Here is an 11,078-nt window from a genome sequence, read left to right as displayed (position 1 = left end):
CCTGATCCCTTGCACGAGGGCAAGTTGTGGAGAGGAATGTGGATCATGCCATGTTTCACTTTTTTGCTCTGTTGGCTTATTTACTACACCATTCCCACATAATTCTTTGCCAGTGAGTTGAGGCTTACAAACAGGAATTACTATATATCAGTGATTTTCAACTAGTGTGCCGCAAGAATTTTTAAAACATGCAATTCCTGACTATTTAGTCAGGCAATGAACTCTTTTCCCTTAGATTGTCAAATGAAAAAATGACAATAGCCAACATAGCAATAGCTGTCCGGTCTGAATGTATATAAATTATACCTAATTTTTTGGTCAGATTGGCAATATTTTCCGGTGTGCCACAGAATTTTAGTAAGTACTTTATGTGTGCCATGAAATGAAAAAGGTTGAAAACTCCTGCTATACATATAAAACATTAACTTTATATTGACAACTGCTATGTCAGAGACTATTTGCCTAGCCATCACACATTCTTCACTTCTTATGAAGTTTCTATTATTAGAGATGGCACTATGCCCAGTAAAAATACTGCATCTTTCAGCCTTTCCTGCAACTAGGAGTGGCCGTGTGACCAAATTATGGCTCTTGAGACATAAGTGGACGATCTTGGACTTCTGGGGGAAGCTTCTTTAGAGAGCTTCTAATAATTTTGTGACCTTAAGAATGAGAGCCACATGTTCACATAATGGAACAAAAAGGAGATGGGATCTTTGATGGAACATGGAGTGTCATAACTGTCCTAAAATCACTACTTCTAGAATTCTTTTGCCTGAGAAAGAAAATTTTATCTAATTTAAGACTGTTATTTTTAGTTTTCTGTTATGTGCATCTGGACCTAACTGAATGATAAGGCAAAAGTATCAAAAGAATATAAATTATTGCAGGGGATTCCCTCTGGAACACAACCAAATGCCTAGCTTTGCTTTGGCATCATGTCTGCTTTTCTACCTGAGCATGAATTTTGTTCAAATTTCTTCTTTAAAATGGGCTTTAATATCTCCACCCCCTTTCAGGAGATCCCATGCCCTGCCCACAGGGATTGGTCTCATACCAGGATCCATCCTCCTTTCCCAAGCCAAACATTTTCCAAGTCTGAATTATTCACTTTATTTAGACTATGACTTTAGCAAGGGAGTCCAGGGTAGGTTTGGGTTCCAAGTGCAGTTCCCTTGAAGATATTTCCACCTAATTCTTGCTGGTGTCTTCACTTAATAGTAACTACTATCTCAAATACACCCACAGCTCCCAAAGTCAGGTATTAATTCTGAGACACAGAATTCCACTTTGAGTACACGTACTCTTCCCATGCTGAGAAATATTTGACTCTTTTATAAACAACATAACTTCAACTCTGGTCACTATAAAGGTAGCATTAATATTTTGCAAGGCAATAACAGTTCAAACTGTTCCTCCCAGGCATTAAAAAAGCCTTTTTAAGGGGCATTCAAAGTTAGCTTAAGAATCAGGCCCATGATTGGGCCATCTGTCTCTTAGTGGCCACTACATTGCTATGCAAAGATCAAGCGATGGAATTACCCTCCATGTCTTCACCCTGTGCCAAATTAAATTCTTGAAGGAGTCATCCTACTATTACCCCATACTAAATTAAATGTTTTATTAAGTTCTCATACTCCCCCTGCTCCCGTTGAAGAGAGGCTCTATGAAAACTTTGTATCCTCTGATGGGGGGATAGGGGTTGGGGAGGAGAGTTGCTTTTTAGTTACAAAAATAACATTTTGTCATAGAGAAATGTTCTACATTGTTCTTTAGTTTTATTTTTCTGCCACTGACCTTTGGCTTATTTGCTTGTTCAAGGTTGAATATTTGCCTGCTCTGTGGGCTCATCTGCAGTTAAACATTTTTTAGGACCATAGTGGGATGAGATGACAGCTTTGTCCAGCTGCCTGGCATGCCAGGAACCTTTTCACTGAACCTGTAGACTATGATCTGCTTTCTACATAAGGCTATTACTTCAACAAAGAACAAAAAAAGAAAAAAAAAAGAAAATAAATATACTCTAACCAATCTGTTTGGCTCCTTGTTAAATATTATGTCAAAAAATTTAAGAGGGGACATTTGAATTAGTGGCTAGTGTTCCTATTGTAAAATAAAAATTTTACTTACTATTAGGGGTATGGTCTCCAATACCTAAGGGACTATTTTGTGCCATATATGAACATTTACAATATTATAAGCATCCATAATATATACCAACTTTATATATCTACATACAAAAGGAATACCAAGGCAGGAAAAGCAAAACCTATTCTTCTTAGTTCAATGGGCTAACTCCAGCTCAGGGAGGAATAGTTATAGGTAACACTTTAACTGTAAAGAGAAAAAAAGGGGCGTTGCCTTTTTTCCTCTGCTACTCTAATCACAGCTACTCCTCCACCTCTCCGCCTTTAAAAAGATTGGGATGAATTATATCAGTTAACTGGTTAGGGCTAAGTAAGTTAAAGGAGAATCATGTTAAGAGCTGATGGAAGGACCATACCCATGGCTGCTTGAAAAGACTGGAAACATTTTAATGACAGTCATTAATTGTAATATAACTTCCAGGGACAAATGAACAAAACTGGAGAAGAAATTTCAAGTTTAATGAAACTAAGGAATTGACATAATCCTATCACAGATTATGAAGAATAGCTTCCAATTTGTACCCAAATTGAGGAAAGTGTGAGATTTGACAATCATTTCCTCTAAATAGTAACTCACTGTCATTTAGAAAGTAAATGAGATGGTCCTAACAGTCCAGCAGTAACCTGAAACTTTAAGAAATAAGGACTATGGACCTGAGTGAACCATGGAAAAATTAAGCCCATCCTTGGAACCCATTCCAAGTCGGTAAGGAAGGTAGAATTGAGGAACAGACAATGTGACACATATTTTGATTTCCCAGGATTCAGTTTCCTGACCCATAACTGAAACTTGGAAATGAGGGGCAGCTGAAGGGTTAGTGAACTGCAAGATAGAACTGCTGACCAAAGTAAACTGAGCAGAGTAAATAAACACTAACCGTAAGATAAAAATAATATGACAGGGTCAATAAGCATTAACCCACTTGAACAGATAATTATGTCTATATAAATAAGAATATTTATGAAATTTAATATGATGGTTCTAATTCTTGATATAAAATTTACATAATGTGAAACTAGTATGGACAAAATTGACTAGAAAGAAAGAAGCGAGTCAGGAGACAGAGTTAGTGTGAAGGCTAATTCTTCATTTTTCAGAGTGCAATCAAATACAGAAGTGGGCAAAAATAGGTTTATAGTTGTGATTATTACAATATCTTTATTAACTCAAAATATTTCATGATGGCACAGTGCACTTAGGTACAATCTTGTTAAGTGCTCAGACTGCCAGCCTTCATTATTTCTGTAATCTACTTGATATACTCGAGCACACTTTGGCACAGAGTTCTGTATTGCCATCCATAAACCTACTTTTGCCCACCCCTGTGCATTTTTGCTTCTGAAGTTGATAATTTAAGTATGTTCTTTGAAATTTAAAGATAATTATTACTGGAACTAAAACTAGATCTAATTTACCAGAGGAAGTCATCCTAATTATGATAGTAAACCTACAAAGTAGAAAAGAGCTCTACTCCTTTTTAAAGGAGGAAAAGGAACAACAACAAAAAAAAAGGAAATTAGTAGTAAAGGATGTATGGTTTCTGGCTGGGTCACTCTCCTAAGGGGAGTGGAAAGGTTTTATCCGGCAATTACTTCACTAGTAATGACTAGGTAATTCCAGGTTAACTGGTTTAATTCCTGGGAGTACAGCAGTCCCTCTTTATATCGCGGTTCACTTATCACGGCCTTGCTGTATCGCGGGATTTTTAAAAATATTATATTTAATTACTTATCGTGGATTTTTTGCTATATCACGGGATTTTGCGGTACTGTATACATATGTTGTTAAAGTTACGTAGGTTTAAGAGCGTAGAATATGTTTAAGAACATAAGTAGTGTTTATAAAAGTGTGGAAAAGGTTAATAAGGGAGTAGGAAAGGTTAATAAGGGACTGGGAATGGCTGATAAGTGTGTGGGAAGGGTTTATAAAGCCTTAAAATATATATAAATACTAAAATAAATGTAAGGTTCCTACTTTGCGGATTTTCACCTATCACGGGGGGGTGGGGGTAGGGGGGTGGATCTAGAACATAATACCCGCGACAGGTGAGGGAATACTGTAGTTGAAACTGAAATTAGATTAGGATTAAGTTTTAGACTGCTGATGTGGGGTTTAGCACAAGTGACTCCATTTTGGGCTTGCTGTCTCTTTTTGATCACTGGAAACAAAGCAAAGTTTCCTTTTGGTACAAGTATGCCTTTTATATCCAAACTCAGTAATCTCCCTTTTTATCAAAAGGAGATATAGGTCTCTGGCCCAGAGCCTTCAATAGATAATAGTATCTAGCTAGAATTTAAAACTGTTTACATTGTATTTAGTCTCAGCTCTTATGGCAAATGACACTGCTTTTTCATTTTCATAATAATGATACAAACTTTCTTTTTAAAATAAAATAATTGAAGTGAAATGATTTAGAGAAAAATGTTAAATAAACAAGAGTAAATATAATATATGAATAGATCAAGAGTTATGGAGCTGGTATTAGAATGACCCAAGTTTGAGAAACTGTTCCAAGCAAATGTTTCTTAAATGGGCATGTGAATTTATTCATGAAGAACAGAGGGTTTTCTGCAGTGTGTCAATTGTTCACATTTTTGTTTATGTTATATATACAATAAAAGTAAATAAAAATAGAAATAAAAATACAGAATATTAACCCAATGTTTTAATTATTAGCCAACAGAAATATATTACTCTGTCAAATTGCTATGGGAAGTTTCTAGAAAATTATTCTCATATTCTATTCTTTTCTTTTTTGTATTTTATTGATTATGCTATTATAGTTGTCCCAATTTTTCCCCCTTTGCCCTTCTCCACCCAGCACCCCACACTCCCTCAGGCAGCCCCACATAATTGTTGATGTCCATGGGTCACGTGTTTAAGTTATTTGGCTACTCCATTTCCTATACTGTACTTTACATCCCCATGGCTATTCTAACTACCTATTTGTACTTCTTAATCCCCTCACCTCTTCACCCATTCCCCCACACCCCACTTCCATCTGGCAACAATCAAAACGTTCTCTTGTATCCATGATTCTGTCTCTGTTCTTGTTTGCTTAATCTGTTTTTTAATTCAATAGTTGATAGATATGTATTTATTGCCATTTTATTGTTCATAGTTTTTACCTTCTTTTTCTTAAATAAGTCCCTTTAACATTTCATATAATAATGGTTTGGTGATGATGAACTCCTTTAGTTTTCTCTTGAAGCTCTTTATCTGCCCTTCGATTCTAAATGATAACTGCTGGGTAAGAGCAATCTTGGATGTAAGTTCAGCTGGGACTCCTCACTTTCGAGATACCTCTCCCCAATTTTTATCCACCACACATGGATGTGGGACCAGTCCATTTCATGTCTCCACCCCTCCCTACCAGTCTGGATGAATGTGGTTTCTTTAATTCTGTAGTTGTCAGACTTCCATTCAACTTGATTTCCGATGGCTCTGAGTGGTGGCTATCCTACAGTTTAGTTGTAATTCTGATGTGGTTATGAGAGGAGGTGAGCCATGTATACCTATGCCGCCATCCTGACCCATTTTTTCTTGTTAAGGACTAGTAGCAGTTTATAGATCAGCTAGTGCTGATCCATGGTCCACTCTAAATACATGATTCTCAAACGATATCCTCAAGGAATTCTACTGTTTTGTAAGCTCATAATAGTAATATAAAATAAGTATAAATATACTGATCACTTACCATGTGCACTTTCTATCTATCAATTTATTTAAACTTTCCCATAAAACTATTATATAAGTATCACTTATTATCCCCTCTTTATAGTTCAGGAAACTGCAGCACAGGGAGGTTAAGTAACTTGCCCTAGTTCTCTTTTAGCCAGTGCTAGTCTATAAAATTTTTTTATTTTTTCAGTTTTACTTTTAAAAAATTCTGACAAACCAGGAAATGGGGTTTTAGGAGGGGTAGTGATGCAAAACAGAAGCCATGGGATGGAGATTGTCAGGGGTAGGTGACAGCAGTGTCTCCTTCACCCCACGCCTGGTGTCATCTACAGAATAGGGACAGAGACTGGCACATTCAGAAAGGGTGGGTGAGTCCTTTACTGTGTCTGTACATGCAGATGTTTATCTCATGAAGCAGCTCACTACTACTGACCCCAAAGTGATCCTCTGTACCACTGAGGATCTGTCTTAGCATCATTCTCACCTGACACAAACACGATGCCCAAGCCCTTGGAGCCAAAACAGCCTGCTCTGGCCACACATGCAGGTTGGTGTCAGAATACTCATGCATGTCATTGTTAAAGGCAATACTCAACAACTTGATGTCCATGCCTCAGCTGAACAGGTTGGTAGCCACGAGATTTCATCATTGGAAATCTTTAAACTGCAGATACTGATAAAGCCTCTTCTCCTGGAGCAACCCATAGCAGATGGCAATGGCTGGAAGTTCCGCTCCACCAGAAGCTGGGCAGGGCAATGTAACACTGCACACTGCTTCACAGTTTTTTAAGATCTAACTAGCAAATCTGGTTCTAGATTTGGTACTTTTCAATTTAATGCCTGGGCAGAGATGTTGCTCTATTTAACTCAAATTGTACCCTTTTTCTAGTTCTTTGATAAATAATATTAGTGAATAGGATTCTGTCTTTGTGGGAGTTGGGGGGGGGGTATCTCAGCTTGAAATTAAGCAAGATCAAATATACTCAAGCATATCTGAAGAGGTGTGATGAACTCTACTCCCAAGAGATTTGCTTCTAAGTGGGTCCAAGGAAACACTTAGGTAAGAACCCACCCTCAGAGCAGAGAATGGGATGTAACATTTCAAAGATAAAAGGTAACTTGGCCAGGTAGATCAGTGGGTTAAGAGTGTCCTCCCAATATACCAAAGTCGCGGGTTTGATCTCCAGTCAGGGCACATACAAGAAGCAACCAATGAAAGCATAAACAAGTAGAAGAATAAACTGATGTTTCCTTCTCTCCCTCAAATCAATAAATTAAAAAAAAAAAAAAAAAAAGACAAAAGCTAAGTGGTTAAGGGGACTGATACAGTGATTACCACTCAGACTGTTCCCTGGTCTAGCTCCACAGGCTCATGCCTAAATCTTAAAGGATTTTCTGTGATTAAAAATAGGAAGAGCTGTTTTATTAAAAACTGTGAGAAACTGGGACCTACATGATATAGTAAGACAAAAAGACAGGAAAGGAATTCTCCCATCTTCAGAAAAGTGCTCCAGAAAATTGGCATAGGCTGTCAACTCCTACTATAGGACAACACCTTTACTGCAAATACGGGAGTTCTCTGAACCAAGCATTGGACATGTAGGAGCTTCACACAGAAATGACTACATTAGGGCCACTCGCAGGATGAGGAAAATGGACATGACTCATAGTGGTGGGGAGGTTAGTGAGTATGCAGGAGATGCTTTTAAGCCTTCTCCTCAAATATTGGGAAGGACTTTGAAGAAATACATAATGCAACAGATTGGAAAAAGTCTCTCAGGCTTAGTGTGTGTCAGCTATTTTAACCTAGTTTGATTTACCAAGGTGATAGTGTGAAAAATATGAATTATGATCCCACACATTTTCCTTAAACCTTCGAAGTTTGTTGTCGCTTAGCTACTGAATAAACAAGTATTAAGGAAACACTCTGGGAGATTTTTTATTATTGTTTTATTTTGTAATTCTCATAAATTAACAAGGGGTTTTAGAAATATTACAAAGAGGTCCTGTGTACTCTTCACTCAGTTTCCCCCCAAAAGTAAAATCTTCAAAACTATAACAAAACAGGAAATCAACATTGGTACAATCCACAAATCATAGTGAGATTTTGCCAGTTTTATATGCACTTGTGTGTATTTAAAGTTCTATGCAATTTTAACATGTGTAGGTATGTATAAACAACCCCATAATCAAGACACAGAACCATTTCTTTTAAATATATTTTGATTATGATCTTACAATTGTCCTAATATTTTTCCCTTTGCCCCCCTCCACCCAGTACCTCCCGTCTCTCCAGCAATCCCCTCCCCTTAGTTCATGTACATGGGTCCTGCAGGTAAGTTCTTTGGCTTCACCTTTTCCTATACTGTTCTTGATATCCCCCTGTCTATTTTGTTTCCATCAATTACGCTTCTTAATCCCTGCACCATTTCCTCCTTTATCCCCATTCTCCCTCCCACCTGGTAACCCTCCAAATGATCCCCATACCTATGATTCTGTTCCTGTTCTGGTTGTTTGCTTAGTTTGTTTTTGTTTTTTGGATTCAGCTGTTGATAATGTGGGTTTGTTGTCATTTTACTGTTCATAGTTTTGGTCTTCTTATCTTTCTTAAGTACACGCCAATGAACATTTCATATAGTAATGGCATGGTGATGATGAACTCCTTTAGCTTTACCTTGTCTGGGAAACAATTTATCTGCCCTTCCATTCTAAATGACAGCTTTGCTGGATAGAGTAATCTTGGTTGTAGGTCTTTGCTATCCATTACTTTGAATACTTCTAGCCTGCAAAGTTTCTTTAGACAAATTAGCTGATAGACTTACGGGAACTCCTTTGAAGATATCTCTTCTTTTTTCTTGCTGCTTTTCAGATTCTCTCTTTAACTTTTGGCATTTTAATGATGATGTCTTGGTGTGGTCCTCTTTGGGTCCAACTTATTTGAGACTCGCTGTGCTTCCTGGACTTATATGCCAATTTCCTTTGCCAAATTAGGTAATGTTTCATTATTCTTTTCAAGTAAGTTTTCAATTTCTTGCCTTTCTTCTTCTTTTGGCACCCCTATGATTCGGATGTTGGTACATTAAGAGTTGTCCCAGAGATTCCTAGTCCTCCCACTTGTTTTCAATTCTTGTTTCTTTTTTCTGTTCCACATGAACATTTATTTCCTCCTCTTGCCTGTTCCCTGTATATTTTTCTTTATTTCACTTTGTATGACCTTCACTTCTTTCTTTATTTTGTGGCCATACTCAATCATTTCTCTGAGCATCCTGATCACCAGTGTTTTGAACTCTGCATCTGATAGGTTGACTATCTCTGTTTCATTTAGTTCTTTTTTCTGGGGTTTTGTCTGTTCTGTCATCTAGGCCATATTTCTTTGCCTCATGAATTTGGCAGCCTCCCTGTGTTTGTTTCTGTATATTGGGTAGAGTTGCTTTGACTCCATGTCTTGGTAGTGTGGCATAATGTACTTACGTGCCCTGTGGGGTCCAGTGGGACAGCCCCTCTTATCACCTAAGCTGGGTACTCGAGGTGCACCTTTCATGTGGGCTGAGTACACCTTCCTCTTGTAGCTGAGCCTTGGTTGTTGTTAGAAGATCAATGGGAGGGATTTACCCAGGCCAGTCAGCTGCAAGGACTGGCTGTGATCACAAATCACCAACCTCCACCCTCTGTGGAGGATCAGCTGTGCACAGGCAGGGTGGTGGTGCTCCGATGTGATCTGTAGCCATCCATTGGGTGATCTGGCCCTGAGGTTTCTCTGATGGTACAGGCCAAGGTCAGCCCCCACCTATGTTTTGCCTGGGGCCACCCTGCCTGAGCTATAAAACAATCTGAGATGGCTGTTACTTGTTCTGGGCTTGGAGATTCCCAGGTGAAGCCAAGCTGTGAATCTAAACTGGCTGCTGGTAGTGCTGGGCCTAGAGCTCAGAGATCAGCTGTTGCTTGTGTGATAGTTGTGAAGCATGTGCCAAGACCAGCCATTCATCTGGAAAAGCAGCTAGGGTAGGTCAGTAAGTTGGGTGGTGAGGGGTCTCTGAGGATCTCCAAGGCGGGTCAAACAGCATTAGCCAGGTTGATGGAGTCTCAGATATGGCACCAGCTTGCCGGCTCTGTGGGGGTGAGGGGTTAGAAAAGAGACACTTGCCTCTGCTCGCCTTGATGCCAGACACTTCAGTTTCTCCCTGTACATCACTGATGACTTTCAAGCTGCTACCCCACTGCTGGAGCTCAGAGGGAGTGAGTCTGAGTAGGTGAGTCCATGTGTGGGTTCTTTAAGAGGAACTGCCTGGGGCTCCAACAGTTTCTTCCAACAAGTCAATCCCCACTGGTTTTTGCAGATAGAAATTGTGGGAACTTTTCTTCCTGGCACTGGAACCCTGGGCTGGTGGGCCTGGTGTGGAGCTGAGACTCTGCTCCTGAGATACCCCTACCGAGTTTTTATCCAGCACATGTGGGTGAGAGACCAGTTTCTTCCATGTCTGCATCCCTCATACCCAACTCTATGGATATAGTTTCTTTTAATGCCATACCTGTCAAGACTTCCATTCAACCTGATTTCTGATGGTTGTTCCATATCTTAGTTGTAATTCTGATGTGGTTGTGCAAAGAGGTGAGCTATGTTTGCCTATGCCGCCATCTTGACCGGATCCTCCAGAACATCCTCCTTGTCTCTCTGTACCCTCCCACACCTGGTAACCACTAATGTATTGTCCAACTCTATAACTTTGTCTTTTTGAGAATGTTATACAAATGGAATCATATAGTATGGAACCTTTTGAGTTTAGCTTCTTCACTCAGTATAATTTCAGATGTTCCTTTTTTAGGGAATACAGGTTAATAATTATTATATTTGTCATTGGATAAAATGACATCAAAATATCTACACGCCAGATTTACCTAAAAACTGGTGTTATTTCTAACCTATACTAGCATTCTTGTATTATTTTTATATCTTAAGAAGTCTTAACTGTAAACACGAATAGGATAATCTTGGTTAAATATTAAGAACCATTGCATACTGGAATGCTTTAAGACAAATGTTCAAAGGCTGTATTTTGTCCAAACATAGTAATGGTGGTGGTAGGGGTGTCTTTTATCAGAAGGTGTTTCAGAGGAATTAGACAAATTAGAATAAACACACAAGGAAGGCAAAATGTTAGATGATTTATAAACTAAATTATTATAACTGTCTTATATTTCAAAAGTATGTTCTTCCATCATCGAGAAGCCAGTAGTATCAGAATGTAAAG

The sequence above is a fragment of the Furipterus horrens genome, unplaced genomic scaffold (assembly GCF_987537825.1).
Source record: "Furipterus horrens unplaced genomic scaffold, mFurHor1.1.pri manual_scaffold_4, whole genome shotgun sequence".
Taxonomy (NCBI): Eukaryota; Metazoa; Chordata; class Mammalia; order Chiroptera; family Furipteridae; genus Furipterus; species Furipterus horrens.
Note: the sequence above shows the minus strand (reverse complement) of the source record.